At 39.0% G+C, this 16,622-nt stretch overlaps 1 protein-coding gene across 6 annotated transcripts in view; it reads left to right on the plus strand.

Annotated features, from left to right (window-relative positions):
- Zbtb20 (zinc finger and BTB domain containing 20) overlaps window positions 1-16,622 on the plus strand; it is a 795,981-nt gene that overhangs the window by 335,044 nt on the left and 444,315 nt on the right. For all 6 annotated transcript variants that reach the window (XM_057764033.1, XM_057764039.1, XM_057764031.1 and 3 more), the window contains exon 4: window positions 7,452-7,525. The gene's annotated coding sequence lies outside the window, so the exon portion shown is untranslated. The remainder of the gene's footprint in view (window positions 1-7,451; window positions 7,526-16,622) is intronic.

Below are 16,622 nucleotides of genomic sequence, written 5' to 3' on the forward strand. Positions count from 1 at the left end.
ATTTAATGAAAATAAAGAGACAACATACCCAAACCTATGGGACACGATGAAAGCAGTGCTAAGAGGAAAGTTCATAGCACTAAGTGCCTACTTAAAGAAAACGGAGAAAGCATACATTGGGGACTTAACAGCACACCTGAAAGCTCTAGAAAAAAAAGAAGCAGATGCGCCCAGGAGGAGTAGAAGACTGGAAATAATCAAACTGAGGGCGGAAATCAACAAAATAGAAACACAGAAAACAGTCCAAAGAATCAATGAAACAAAAAGTTGGTTCTTGGAGAAAATCAACAAGATCGACAAACCCCTATCCAAACTAATTAAACGACAGAGAGAGAACACGCAAATAAACAAGATCAGAAATGAAAAGGGGGACATAACCACAGACACAGAGGAAATTCAGAGAATCATTAGATCTTACTACAAAAGCCTGTATGCCACAACTGGAAAATGCAAAAGAAATGGACATTTTCTTAGATAAGTACCATATACCAAAGCTAAACCAAGACCAGGTGAACGATCTAAATAAACCTGTTAGTCACGAAGAATTAGAAATTGTTATCAAAATCTCCCTTCCAAAAAAAGGCCAGGACCAGATGGTTTCAATGCAGAATTCTACCAGAACTTCCAAGAAGACTAATACCTATACTTCTTAATGTATTTCACAATATAGAAACAGAAGAGTCATTGCCAAATTCCTTTTATGAAGCTATAGTTACCCTGATACCAAAACCACACAAAGACCCAACCAAGAAAGAGAATTACAGGCCTATCTCACTCATGAACATCGACGCAAAAATTATCAATAAAATACTGGCAAACCTGTGCCCATGTGTTGTAGAGTACTTCCCACTTTCTCTTCTATCAGGTTCAGTGTGGTCAGACTGATATTGAGGTCTTCAATCCATGTGGACTTGAGTTTTGTGCATGGTGATAGACATGGATCTATTTTCATTATTCTACAGATTGACATTCAGTTTTGCCAGCACAATTTGTTGAAGATGCTCTCTTTTTTCCATTGTATACTTTTAGCTTCTTCATCGAAAGTCAGGTGTTCATAGGTTTGTGGGTTAAAGTCCGGGTCTTCTATTGGGTTTCATTGGTCGACTTCTCTGTTTTTATGCCAATACCAAGCTGTTTTCAATACTGTAGCTCTGTAATAGAGTTTGAAGTCAGGGATGGTAATGCCTCCAGAAGATCCTTTATTGTATAAGATTGTTTTGGCTATCCTGAGTTTTTTGTTTTTCCATATAAAGTTGATTATTGTCTTCTCCAGATCTGTGAAGAATTTTGATGGGGATTGCATTGAATCTATAGATTGCTTTTGGTAGAATTGCCATTTTTACTCTGTTGATCCTCCCAATCCAAGAGCAAGGGACATCCTTCCATTTTCTGGTGTCCTCTTCAATTTCTTTCTTCAAAGACTTAAAGTTCTTGTCAAATAGATCTTTCACTTCTTTGGTCAGAGTTACCCCAAGATATTTTACGCTATTTGTGGCTATCGTGAAAGGTGATGCTTCTCTGATTTCCCTCTCTGCTTCCTTATCCTTAGTGTATAGGAAGGCAACTGATTTCTTGGAGTTGATCTTGTATCCTGCCACATTACTAAAGGTGTTTATCAGCTGTAGGAGTTCTTTGGTAGAGTTTTTGGTCGCTTATGTATACTATCATATCATCTGCAAATAACGAAAGCTTAACTTCTTCCTTTCCAATACGGATCCCCTTGATCCCCTTATGTTGTCTTATTGCTATTGCTAGAACTTCAACCACTATATTGAAGAGGTATGGAGAGAGTGGACAGCCTTGTCGTGTTCCTGATTTTAGTGGGATGGCTTTGAGTTTTTCTCCATTTAAACACACACAAGACCACTTCATACATATAACCCCAGCAGCACAGACATTAAGGGCCTCATTGAATAAATGGGACCTCCTGAGACTGAGAAGCTTCTGTAAAGCAAAGGACAAGACAGAAAGGCAACCCACTGACTAGGAGAAGATCTTCACCAACCCCACAACTGACAAAGGTCTGATCTCCAAAATATATAAAGAACTCAAGAAACTAGACCGTAAAAGGCTAATCAACCTAATTATAAAATGGGGCACTGAGCTGAATAGAGAATTCTCAACAGAAGAAGTTCAAATGGCCAAAAGACACTTAAGGTCATGCTCAACTTCCTTAGTGATCAGGGAAATGCAAATCAAGACAACTTTAAGATACCATTTTACACCTGTCAGAATGGCTAAAATCAAAAACACCAATGATAGCCTTTGCTGGAGAGGTTGTGGAGTAAGGGGCACACTCATCCATTGCTGGTGGGAATGCAAACTTGTGCAACCACTTTGGAAAACAGTGTGGCGGTTTCTCGGGAAATTCAGGATCAACCTACCCCTGGACCCAGCAATACCACTCTTGGGAATATACCCAAGAGATGCCCAAACATACAACAAAAGTATATGCTCAACTATGTTCATAGCAGCATTGTTTGTAATAGCCAGAACCTGGAAACAACTGAGATGCCCTTCAATGGAAGAATGGATGAAGAAAGTATGGAATATATACATATTAGAGTACTACTCAGCAGTAAAAAACAATGACTTTTTGAATTTTGCATTCAAATGGACAGAAATAGAAAACACTATCCTGAGTAAGGTAAGCCAGACCCAAAAAGAGGAACATGGGATGTACTCACTCATATTTGGTTTCTAGCCATAAATAAAGGACATTGAGCCTATAATTTGTGATCCTAGAGAAGCTAAATAAGAAGGTGAACCCAAAGAAAAACATATAGACATCCTCCTGGATATTAACCTTCATCAGGCAATGAAAGGAAACAGAGTCCCACATTGGAGCACCAGACTACAACCCCAAGGTCTAAACCAGGAGCAGAAGGAGAGAGAGCACGAGCAAGGAACTCAGGGCCATGAGGGGTGCACCCACATACTGAGACAATGGGGATGTTCTTTTGGGAACTCACCAAGGCCAGCTGGCCTGGGTCTGAAAAAGCATGGGATAATACCGGACTCACTGAACATAGCGGACAATGAGGACTGCTGAGAAGTCAAGAACAATGGCACTGGGTTTTGATCCTACTGCACATACTAGCTTTGTGGGAGCCTAGGCTGTTTGGATGTTAGCCTTAATAGACCTGGAAGGAGGTGGGAGGTCCTTGGACTCCCCACAGGGCAGGGAACCCTGACTGCTCTTAGGGCTGATGAGAGAGGGGGAGTTGATTGGGGGACAGGGAGGGATATGGGAGGCGGTGGCGGGGAAGAGACAGAAATCTTTAATAAATAAATAAATTAATAAAAAAAATACTGGCAAACCGAATCCAAGAACCCACATTAGAAAAATTATCCATTATGATCAAGTAGATTTCATCCCAGAGATGCAGGGCTGGTTCAACATACGCAAATCTATCAATGTAATCCACCATATAAATAAACTGAAAGAAATAAACATATGATCATTTCATTAGATACTGGAAAAGCATTCGATAAAATTCAACACCCCTTTATGATTAAGGTCTTGGAGAGATTAGGGATACAAGGGTCATACCTAAATATAATAAAAGCTATTTACAGCAAGCCGACAGCTAACATTAAATTAAACGGAGAAAGACTCAAAGCCATCCCACTAAAATCAGGAACACGACAAGGATGTCCACTCTCTCCATACCTCTTCAATATAGTGGTTGAAGTTCTAGCAATAGCAATAAGACAACATAAGGGGATCAAGGGGATCCGTATTGGAAAGGAAGAAGTTAAGCTTTCGTTATTTGCAGATGATATGATAGTATACATAAGCGACCCCAAAAACTCTACCAAAGAACTCCTACAGCTGATAAGCACCTTTAGTAATGTGGCAGGATACAAGATCAACTCCAAGAAATCAGTTGCCTTCCTATACACTAAGGATAAGGAAGCAGAGAGGGAAATCAGAGAAGCATCACCTTTCATGATAACCACAAATAGCGTAAAATATCTTGGGGTAACTCTGACCAAAGAAGTGAAAGATATATTTGACAAGAATTTTAATTCTCACATCTTGCTTTAACCCATTTCTAATATTGTGTGTTGCACCACGTGGTGGCTTACCAGGGAGGATCTTAACCTGCGTCTGTGTCGGGTGGGAGAATCATGGCGACTGCCTGACTCGACTTCTTTCTCCAGCATTCTGTTCTGTCTTTTCCTCCTACGTAATTTTCTGTCCTATTCAAGGGCCAAGGCAGTCTCTTTATTTAACCAATGAAATTAACACAAAACAGAAGACTCTCCCCCATCATGCTATCTCAATTCCTATCTGCGTGAAGATTTTAAAATGAAGTAGAGTGTGGTCAGAAGCCACTCTTGTTCCTACTCAGTGCTCCAAGGATCTAAGCACTTTGCCACGGTGCCATTGTTGTTTGACTCAGTGCTTTCTTGGTGGCCTTATGAATTCTAGCATGGGTCACTGTGAAATTCCACATGTGCTGCTGCTCTGGAGTCCATACAAAATCTAGTGCAAAGTTCAGAGCTGTGTGCAGAGAGACTCCTTCTCGAGTCTTTGTAATTTATGGCGATGTCACTGTATCAGTGAATATTGACTATGATCTAGAAATCCTTGTAGTTTTGTTCTTACTAGAACATCTACCACTATTGTTAATCTACTGCCTAAGATTGATTTTTAAAAAGATTTTAGAAGCCTGGTGGTAGTGGTGCATGCTTTTAATCCCAGCACTTGGGAGGCAGAAACAGACATATCTCTGTGAGTTCGAGGACAGCGTGGTCTACGGAGCTAGTAGTTCCAGGATAGGCTCTAAAACTACAGCAAAACCCTGTCTCAAAAACAAAAGACAAAGAGAGAGAGAGAGAGAAAGAGAGAGAGAGAGAGAGAGAGAGAGAGAGAGAGAGAGAGAGAGAGAGAGAATTAGAAACTGATACATAAGAAGAAATTTATTCTTAGTGAGGACATGAATCATAGATCAGTTTTCAAGGTGGATTCAGTGTGCACTTGTGAACATGAGAGTTGGAAGCCGTAAAGCAGAGAGGAGGGCCATGATAAGACCCTGTCCTGATTGTCTGTACCTCTATCTCAGCGCCCTCGAAGTTATTTCACTTTCCTTAATGACCTGCCTTCAAGCAGTTTCTACCTAACATTGTGCAGTAGGCGGCTCAGTGACAGAGTTAATGGCTTGTTCAAGTGCAATGAAGAGGAGCAGTGTTCACATCGAAGACAACTGGTCCCACTTCCAGGTCCATCTTTGGGCCAAAATACATAGTCGCCAACAGTGAGTTGGCGACTGTATTTTTTGAGTTCTGGCGCAAAGCAAGATCCATCTGTTTTGCCCAGCCGTTTGCCTGAGTGCCACAGAATGGTCCTGTTATTAAGCTTATTTGTGGTTCTATTTGAGGTTAGGAATAATGTAAATAAACCTCAGTCCTCCTTTTGATGAATACAGCCCAGGAATTAAAAGTGGTGGTGTTGGTACTGTAAGTGAGGCTGTGTCTATTTTCTCAATTGTTCTGTTTTCTTTGGATAGAGAAACAGACATTTAAGAATGAGTTTGTCATCTGGAAGGATAGTTGTGACCAAGTTTCTCTCAACAGGATACAAGATGTTATTTTTGAGCTTCATTACCCTTACCAGAGAGAGGGAGAGAGACAGAGACAGACAGAGAGGGAGAAGCCGGCAGAAATGGAGAAGAAAGCAAGTCACAGTACAGGGAGGGGTGTGTGTATGACTTAATGCTGACTGTTCATGATGAACTTTATGATTTTGAATAGTTGTGTTTACAGCACATTTGCTGGTTTGAGGAAAAGAAAATCTGACTGAACTGAACTGATAGTTGTCAGTTAATACTTTTATGTCTGTATTCAGTCTGCTTTCTCTCACCTTTTGAGCCAGACAGTGATTCAGTTTCACTGACCACATGTTGTTGGTGAGAACAATACCAGTTGCAATTCAGATTTATCTACAAATGGACACTTTTTATTTTTCTGAATCATTTATCAGGGGTTATTGTTATTCCATATAATTTTTGAGCACAGTTATTTTTGTCAGTGTCTTTCATGAATGTTTGGTTGCCTTATAAGGATATATGTGTTCTCCCCTCCTCTCATTCAGTTGTCCCTGGTGACGCCTCCATAATTTCTGTCTTTACACTGGTGCGTTTTTAGGCTAATTCAGGCATTTGAGAAGCAGAGGGAAAGTTTAGTAAGTCAGTCAGTAATTTTTTTCAAAAATATAATCCCATTCATGGCTGGATTTAATATGAAATATGGGCAAGTTTTCATTTAAAATGTATGTTCATCAAATAGACTCATTGCCTAAGTTATTATTCCATATATTTCAAAGGAAAACAGGATTTGCAAGTGAGAACCAGATGCATTTTCTCATAATAGGTGCAATTTCAGGGGTGATTTATGATTGTGATCTCATATGTGGAAATATTAAAATATTACTTTGTATTATGTGAGGGTCAGACATAAACCCAACACAATCAGTGCAACAAATATATATTAAAAATGCTGTTTTAAAGTAAAATAAGGAAGACAATTATACTAGCTCCATTTTGTATTTAAAAGTATCTTTTTCTAAACACTAATGTGTTATTTATTTGAAGCTAAAAATAGAAATGACTTAATCTAGTGTGTTGTGATTCTTTTATTACTATTGTTAGTATTTGAAGAAAAGATTGAAAAATAAACAAAGTGCTTTAAGCCCAAACTTGTGGGATACAGTTGGAGAGCTGAATGCCTGGACTCTTAATTTGAGGATACAGAGAGTTAAACCAGGATGTCTCATTCAAATCCTTATGATTTTCCTGTCTTACACTGATGATGATGTGGAGTAGGAAGTGCAGTATGACATGAAGTGGGGCACACAAACCGCCCATAATATAATTTGTGACCATTTTGCATTTTGTATAGCTAAGCATGCTTGTTTACCTCAGTTTCCAGCCCCTCCCCCATGGGTCAGTCATTTGTAACCATAGATTAGTATTTTTCCCAATTTATTACAGTCATAGTTTTTCTTCATCATGGATGTTCAGATTCATAGATTTTTATTCCTATGGACTTAATATTTTCCATACTCTTTGGATTGTGAAATTTTTCTCTAAGATGTTTTTCTTTAAATTACTTAGATTGTAACTGAATTCACTTTGGAAGTTTCTAGCCATACCACTATGAAGTCCTCAGTATTGAGGGAGGGTTTTTTTTGTTTTGTTTTGTTTTCAGAATTACCTTTGTTTCCTCTTTAGATTCTATTATTTTCATTAAGAAACTACTCTGGGAAACGGTTTTTTTTCCCTCTCTCTCTCTTTCTTTCTTTTTCCCCCTTAACAGGAATAAAAAAGCTCCGCTTGACTGGTAATGCATTGCTTTGGATGGGGAAACATTATGAAAGTTTAATTTTTAATTAAATCTGAAATACCAATTATAACTGAAAGAGATTTTAACCTGTTTCTTTTCAGACTGCCTGAAGTTACATTCTGAGACTGAAATCACTGCACCTTAAAAACAAAAGATTGAGCGGCACTGTGTCCCTGTGAGTAGACGCTTCCCGTCCCTTCCTCAGTGCTTCTGTGACCAACCCACAAAGGGACAAAACCTATCATAGTAACCGACAAGAGGGAAAATCTGAATGTCCCTGAAAAAAATCTATCCTTAAATGATTTCCTTTAAAAAACGTTATTGAGCTCAGTGTTTCTGGGTGTCTTTTATTCACTCGAAATTATGAAACCTTTCTTTTGAATTTCATTAGGGAGGGTGTCGCCCACTGTGCAGCAGCACAGTGACACACACCCTCTTTGGAGAGCTTTGTGCATTTTATACCACACTCTTAGAGGTAAAAGAATTCTTTTGAATCAAAGTAGATTTCGTTTTCTTTAGTGATGTCGCTAGAAATTTTTAGTCTTTGTGTCAATGGAAATGAAAAGTTCATGATGACATCACAAGATTCTATAGCCTTGAAGATTTTTGGGCAAAACTAAGTAAAAATGCATAATTCCCTTGTGTGCGTGTGTTCCCCATTCTGCTATGAAGCAGTCAAAATAGCACATCTTATGTCTTCCCGTGAGCTACAAGGCTGTCTCTCAGAGCCCCATTGTTCCATAAATGCATGTCAGAGTCTACCACAGTCTGCTCTACCCTTATTTAGCTGCTGTTTTGTCAATGTACTTGGAAGAACAATTAACATTTGGGATTTCAATTTCTGAAATACAGGCAGTGAATAGAACTGGAGCAAATAAAAGATTCAGATGCCCAGGGTAAGAAAACAGAAGCTCATGGTTGGTGGAAGAGAGAAAGAAAATCACTTTAATACTGCATTCAGAGTTGGGAAATACTGAAAGGAAAGATCTTTTTCATATTTTAGATCAAAATACAGATTTTAGCAATAAAATCCAGGTTTATTATGCCTTGCTAAGTTTTACAGTCTGATGTTTTCTGTCGAAGTCTAAAAGCACCATCCCTTCTATTGCAGTGCTGGGTGTGGGGTCTCCTTACTGCACCCCTGCTTCCTCAGCGCGCACCATCCCTTCTACTGCAGTGCTGGGTGTGGGGTCTCCTTACTGCACCCCTGCTTCCTCAGTGCTGGCTTTGGAGTCTCCTTACTGTACCCCTGCTTCCTCAGGGCGCACCATCTCTTCTGTTGTGTTGCTGGGTGTGGGGTCTCTTTCCTTACTGCACCCCGGCTTCCTCAGCACTCATTATCTCTTCTGTTGTAGTGCTGGGTGTGGGGTCTCTTTCCTTACTGCACCCCGGCTTCCTCAGCACTCACCATCTCTTCCATTGTAATGCTGGGTGTGGGATCTCCTTACTGCACCCCGTCTTCCACAGATGGGGTCCCCACACAGAGAGTAGGCCTACTTCCTCCGTTTTCATTTTGCTTCACTATAGTCTGTCATTACCGACTGAAGATAGGCCTGACACTTGCATGTCTGCATCTTGTGTTTGAGTTCTGTTAAGTTCTTTTTTGTTTATGTGTTTTGTTTTTGAGAGAAGTGACACAGGGGACACTTTGGCAACTTGGGTTTGTTGACAACCTAGACTAAATAAATAAGTAACAGTTGCTAATTTTGTCATAATTTTAACAGTTCAAGTCTACAGATACTAAGGTCTCTAAAAGTAAGGATTCATTCAGGTTTTTTCCCAATACTTATCACAGTAATTGATAATCACACACACACACACACACACACACACACACACACACACACATATACCTACACACAAAAAACCCAAAAAAACAAAAATAAAACCAAAAACTATTGTTTTTGTGGCACAATTATACAATTTTTTTTTAAAGTCAGAGATTTGAGAGTATTTACTGTACAGAGGAATCAGGTAAAGATTTTGGCAGGTAGAAAAACAATTATAAATAATTTGCCATAGACCATGCTTCCATTCATGTCAGGTGGGGCATCAGCCTCTTGTTCTTTCATCACCGTGCTAATTTACACTTCTTTTCCTGGCCCAGAGAAGAGTATCCGTTCATATATACCCTATTGGTCTGTGGAATAGTCTTCAGTAATTTTCCCTCTAAGTCCTGTGTTATTTCTGATGTAGTAGAATTTACTCTGATCTGCCTGGTTGGGGATATTGGCTACATCTTCTCTCATGTTAACTGTACGTACAGCAGACATTTGAGGGAAGTGAAGCAAGTGTTGCTGTTTGTGCTGGTTTAGGAGGACAGGGTCTTGCGAAGTTGCTGTGAGAAAATCTTTTCATTGAGGCAAACATCAGAACCAAATCACAATCCCAGTAAGACTACAGTATTCTTTTTTTTTTTAATTTTAATTTTTATTCTTTTTTAATTAAAATTTCCACATGCTCCCCGTTTCCCATTTCCCTCCCCTCCTCCCAAATATTGCCCCCCTCCCCCCACTCCCCTCCCCCTATCCCCACTCCTCTTCTCCTCCCCCCCACACCATTCCCCCTCCCTCTCGATACTGAAGAGCAGTCCAAATTCCCTGCCCTGCGGGAAGACGAAGGTCTTCTATCTAGGTCCAGGAAGGTGAGCGTCTAAACAGGCTAAGCTCCTACAAAGCCAGTTCATGTATTAGGATCAAAACCTAGTGCCATTGTCCTTGGCTTCTCATCAGCCTTCATTGTCCGCCATGCTCAGACTGAATAAGCATGGGTTGAAACTGGACTCTCTGAGCATGGCGGACAATGAAGGCTACAGTATTCTTTAGAACTCAGATCTGGTTGACCTAACGTTTCCAGTCACCTCTCCCTAACTCTAGTTAAGAATTTTTTTCTGAAAGGAATTCTTTTTTCATTTTTGTGCAGTCAGCTCTCGGTTATTCAAATTAAGGCTTTCATAAAATTTAAACTCTGGGGGAAAACTATATTGATACAATTTAGGCCTAGTCAATTGTGCTACCATATTGAAAACCGTTTAAGATTATCAATGTTCCTTATAAATTACTCCACATTTTTTTAGGGTGGAAACCTGAGGTAAAATTGATGACAGGGAAAAAACTGTCATAAAACGTAACAGCAGCAAGGAATGTAAAAGAATGGAAGTCTGACCTCTCATTCTGAAACCAGTAGGTTGAAGCACAGGTAGTGCACTTAGGCTGTGACAACCAGACTGACGGCAAAGATAGATCATCCCTCAACATGTAGACCTGACAGAAGACTCACCTGGATGCCGAGCTTCCAGCCTTCCTCTCAAGGCAGTGTAAGCAATGCTTTCAGAGAGACAGATCTCCTTTGATAATTTTGAGAGTTATTAACTGTTTACCAATTAACCTAAAATTAATGAATAAAGCAATGCTCTGAAACTATTATCAAAACTTTTTTTGTTAGCCCTACACATTTTGATACTAAACCCTTGGTTGTGCCCTGTAGTCTTTATAGACAAAATTTATTGGTTCACTTAATATTCATTTTAGTGATTGATGAAGATAGTTCACTAGAAATTTCCGTAGTAATCTGGCTCATAGTCTTGAGAATGAAGCCTATATACCAAACATCAAATTCAAAATTGCCTGCAGTGTGCATGGTATCAAAGGTTGCTGTTGTCAGGTGCCATTCCTCTGAAAGAAAGTTTATGGTAGAAATGAAATAAACTTAAGTAATTTAAGATGAATTAATTACTATGGTAATTTATGTCACCCTGCTTTTATTAATTCTATAATTTAACAATCCAAAGAGGGAAGCATCAGAACTTATTTTACCCAGAGTCAGCTCCTAGACCCATATCTTTGTTTCTTAATTTCATTTTACCACACCCACGCCTTCTACTCCTGGCCTTGAAGTTGTTCGAATAAAAGCATGCAAAAAGTTAATGGCCTAAGTTTTGTGTCCCAACAAGATGAAACAGATGTGCTTTTACAAGTGCCCATGGAAGCTTTAGCGTACAGAAAAAAGGAGATCATGGCATGAGAATGTCAGAATAGAGTTGTAGATATGCTTATCAACAAACTGCTCTCTTCAAACTTCTCTTGCTTCTTTATAATAATTAACATTTATTATATGCACCCTTATAACAAACATGTTACCAGGGTAATTAATACCTTTATTGTATAATTAAGGGGTTTTAAATCTGTTTGGTAAATCTCCTAAAAAATGGAGTCATTAATTCATTCGTCAGCCATGTTTGATGTTAAGAATATAGAAATGATACTGAAGAGCAGTCCAAATTCCCTGCCCTGTGGGAAGACCAAGGTCCTCCCACTTCTATCTAGGTCCAGGAAGGTGAGCGTCCAAACAGGCTAAGCTCCCACAAAGCCAGAGAGGGAGGGGGAATGGAGTGGGGGGATGAGAAGAGGAGTGGGAATAGGGGGAGGGGAGTAGGGGAAGGGGGCAATATGTGGGAGGGGGGAGGGAAATGGGGGCAATATGTGGGAGGGGGGAGCAGGTTGAAATTTTAATTAAAAAAGAATAAAAATAAATAAATAAATTTTAAAAAGGAAAAAAAGAATATAGAAATGAGTTCTGAAGTCTGCAGTGAATTTCTTTTTTTTCCTTTTTATTTATTTATTTATTTATTAAATATTTCTGACTCCTCTCCACCACCACCTCCCATTTCCCTCCCCCTCCCCCAACCAAGTCCCCCTCCCTCATCTGCCCTAAGAGCAATCAGGGTTCCCTGCCCTGTGGGAAGTCCAAAGACTATCCACCTCCATCCGGGTCTATTAAGAGGAGTATCCAAACTGCCTAGGCTCCCACAAAGCCAGTACGTCTGCAGTGAATTTCTATGCTCTTAAAGAATCAGACATAAAGTTCTTGTCAAATAGATCCTTCACTTCCTTGGTTAGAGTTACCCCAAGATATTTTATGCTATTTGTGGCTATCGTGAAGGGTGATGCTTCTCTGATTTCCGTTTCTGCTTCCTTATCCTTTGTGTATAGGAGGGCAACTGATTTTTTGAAATTGATCTTGTATCCTGCAACGCTACGAAAGGTGTTTATCAGCTGAAGGAGTTCTTTGCTGGAGTTTTTGGGGTCGCTTATGTACACTATCATATCGTCTGCAAATAATGAAAGTTTAACTTCTTCCTTTCCAATTTGAATCCCTTTGATCCCCTTACGTTGTCTTATTGCTATTGCTAGAATTTCAAGCACTATATTAAAGAGGTATGGAGAGAGTGGACAGCCTTGTCGTGTTCCTGATTTTAGTGGAATAGCTTTGAGTTTCTCTCCATAATTATTTTCTGCCCTTGAAGAAGAAGCACCTAATTATTAAATGGTGGGTGTTCAATGCACTTTAACCCAGAGCTGACTTTTTTGAATTCTATGTTACAAAATCTTTGTGTGTTTTAGCCACAAATTCCAGATGAGGATGAATGAAAATAAACCGAATTGAATCACTTCATAAAAAAAAAAAAAATCGAAGGCAAAAACAAAAACAAAATTATGTAAATAGTTTAAGTAAGGTGTATACTTCTCAGCTGATTTTTAGTTTTTATTTACCATCATATTTAGGAATTCATCTTCTAAAATTCTTTCTGTCATGTCTTGCTTCTATTATAACTTTCTTTTTATTAAAAAAAAGTGTTTTGTATTTTGTAGTAAAAAAAAAGAATCAGACATTAATTTAGTACACAGATAATAACAAAATTACTGATTGTCTCCATGAAAACTGTTTATTTAAGGAGAATATGGGTGAAGTAAATCAATTTTAATACTCACTAAAGTGGGTTTTTTTTTTTCTGAGTTTGAACAGATTTTGAACCTTTAAAATTTAGGACTAATAGCTTAGGCCACATTTTCCATAAGCAAAAATCGAGAAGAATGCTGACAACCTTCTGAGACAAGGTCAGGTTCATTTCTTTTTGTTAATAATTATTAAAGCCCTGTTGCTGGTTAATTCGTTTTTTATTTTTCTGTTCTTTACATATATAAAGAATATATACTAACAATAAGTTTCATTTCTAGACTCTTTTTTTCACTGATAAACCTTAACCTTATCTTTAAGTATGATTATATTTTATCTTATACAATTACAAGAGCCTTAGAAGCAATGAAAGCCTTGAAAATTGGTACTTTCTACAACTATGCTAAATTTCTAAATTGAAGAACAAATCAGATAGTTTAGAAACAAGTTGCATTAATATCCTAGGAAGTCAATAAGCAAGACTAGAGATATTTATGTGTTTTCAGAATGTTGTATATCATCCTTTTCAGTTTATACACTGAGAGAATGTTAATATTAACCATAGAAAAGTAGATTATACTCTAAAAAAAGAAAGTCTATCTGTCATAACTCATAAGACATTACTATTAGCAAATACTACAACAACAAAGAACTTTAGGGATTTTTTTAAATAAAAATCAGGCCTAGAATTCTTATAACAGTTAACTATACGGCCATCTAATTAAACAATTATTAGCTTAAGTGGGAAAACTGGGCCTGTGAACCCTAATTTTCAGCCATATTACTGCATCCAAGCCACCTAGTAGATGATCCAAATCCTTCCCATAATCCCTTCATAGTCTTGGGTGAAAGGGGACCATTTATACAAGAGACAAGTTTGTGCAGAAGCCCCAGTTAATAGATGAAGGAATAGTATAGGTGACTCCCATTCTCATTACTTCATGTACCAGATGCCTTCTAAGACTTGACTGTCACCATTGCTACCCACACTCTGCAACTGCTCATCAAAGAACCCTTTCAATGTTGTAATGAAGAAACTTAGCCCCAGGAAGTTTAAGTACATGCAAGAACACAAAGCTAAAATGTGAATCTAAAAGATTCCAACACTGGGGATCTCTTACTTAGTATTTTTATCTTGTGTGCTTTGGTATCACCTCAGCTGATGTGATCTCAGAAATCATTATATCCTTAGTTGTCTGAATGCCTTAAAAGCTGAAAAACTGCTAAGAAAGTAAAAGTATGTCCACTCCACATAAAACTGTCACATCGAACTCTTCCATGGCAGTAGAACATCATGTCAAAGTAAATTACCTTTAGAAACCATGTATCATAGTGAAATCTTGAACCAGCATTCACACACAGACTCCACTTGTTTGTTTTTCTGCTTGTGAAATAGTGTTTCATGTACTCAGAGGATGTCAAACAACTTTCTCTGTAGACAAGACTGACCTTGAACTCCTGCTCCCCCTGCCTCAGTGTTCTACATGCTAGAGTTACAAACATGCACCAGCCTGCCTGACTTTTTCATCATCTAACCCAACACTATGACTACTTTTCTGGATGCTGTTTAGTTTTCTGTGGTCTACATAGTATGGCCACTTAGCTTATAAAGAACAATAGTCATACATTTTTATGTACTTCCCAAGAAGAAGGAATGATGAGAGGATGCCTTTAAAACTGAACTATGTTATCATGTTTGCAAACAAACATAATGGTTTTATGTTTTCTTCATTGGGAAGTGAACTGGTAGACTGGCCAGTAAATCTCTGAAGTTTCTTAACTCATTCTTTGTCTGTGTTCAACACCCTAATCATAACACAAAAGATGGTGCCTCTAACCTGGAGCCCATGTAAAATACCTTTGAAAAGTGAATAAGAAGTAAAGTAACTGTGCTAATTAAAACAATAAAAGGAATAATTCAAATGATTTAATATTAAAATTTGTTTTATTAGATTTTTTTTGCAGGATTAACTTTATAGCATGATTAGAGATTGTGTGTGTGTGTACATTTTACAGTACATTATGAAAATGTGAAACAAAAGACATTGAAACGTAACCAAGAAGAGAATATCATGAGAAGTGAAATCAGAACTGAGGAAGTTGAGGTAGGAAGATAGTAAGTTTCCAGTCAGAATGGGTGAGATATATAGTGAGATCCTGCCATTTAAGAAGGGGGAGAACGAGAAGGGAGAAAGAAAGAGGTAAAAACATTTTTAAAAGTAGGACTTCTAGAAGAGCACACATACATACACACACGGCACTGGCACCTCATATCCCTTAAGCAATGATCCTGAATTTCCTTTCGTGTACCACTTTCGCAGCAATGCTTATTCTTTTTTTTTTTTTCATTTTTTAATTAAAATTTCTACCTGCTCTCCGTTTCCCATTTCCCTCCCCCTCCTCCCACATATTGCCCCCTCCCCCCACTCCCCCTCCCCCTATCCCCACTCCTCTTCTCCTCCTTCCACTCCATTCCCCCTCCCTCTCCATGCTGAAGAGCAGTCCAAATTCCCTGCCCTGCGGGAAGACCAAGGTCCTCCCATTTCTATCTAGGTCCAGGAAGGTGAGCATCCAAACAGGCTAAGCTCCCACAAAGCCAGTTCATGTATTAGGATCGAAACCTAGTGCCAATGTCCTTGGCTTCTCATCAGTCTTCATTGTCCGCCGTGTTCGGAGAGTCCAGTTTCAATCCATACTTATTCAGTCCCAGTCCAGCTGGCCTTGGTGGGCTCCCAATAGATCAGTTCCACTGTCACAGTGGGTGGGTGCACCCCTTGTGGTCCTGACTTCCTTGCTCATATTCTCCCTCCTTCTGCTCCTCATTTGGACCTTAAGAGCTCAGACCGTTGCTCCAAATTGGGTCTCTGTCTCTATGTCAATCCATTGCCAGATGAAGGTTCTAAGGTGATATGCAAGATATTCATCAGTATAGGATAGGGTCATTTCAGGTTCCCTCTCCTCAGTTGCCCAAGGTACTAGCTGGGGACATCTCCCTGGACACCTGCGAGCCCCTCTAGAGTCAAGTCTCTTGCCAACCCTAAGATGGCTCCCTTATTTAGGATATATACTTCGCTGCTCCAGTATCCACCCTTCCTATATCCCAACCATCCCATTCCCCCAAGTTCCTCCCATCCTCCCCTTCTCAGGTTTCTCACCCCATTTCCCCTTAGCCCCATGCCACCTCACCCGCAAGTTCCCAGTTTTTGCGTGGCAATCTTGTCTACTTCCCCTATCCAGGCTGATGACTATATGTTTTTCTTTTGGTTCACTTTCTTATTTAGCTTCTCTAGGATCACAAATTATATGCTCAATGTCCTTTATTTATGGCTAGAAACCGATTATGAGTGAGTACATCCCATGTTCCTCTTTTTGGGTCTGGGATACCTCACTCAGGATAGTGTTTTCTATTTCCATCCATTTGCATGCAAAATTCGAGAAGTCATTGTTTTTTTACCGCTGAGTAGTACTCTAATATGTATATATTCCACACTTTCTTCATCCATTCCTCCATTGAAGGGCATCTAGGTTGTTTCCAG

The sequence above is a fragment of the Chionomys nivalis genome, chromosome 3 (genome assembly GCF_950005125.1).
Source record: "Chionomys nivalis chromosome 3, mChiNiv1.1, whole genome shotgun sequence".
Taxonomy (NCBI): domain Eukaryota; kingdom Metazoa; phylum Chordata; class Mammalia; order Rodentia; family Cricetidae; genus Chionomys; species Chionomys nivalis.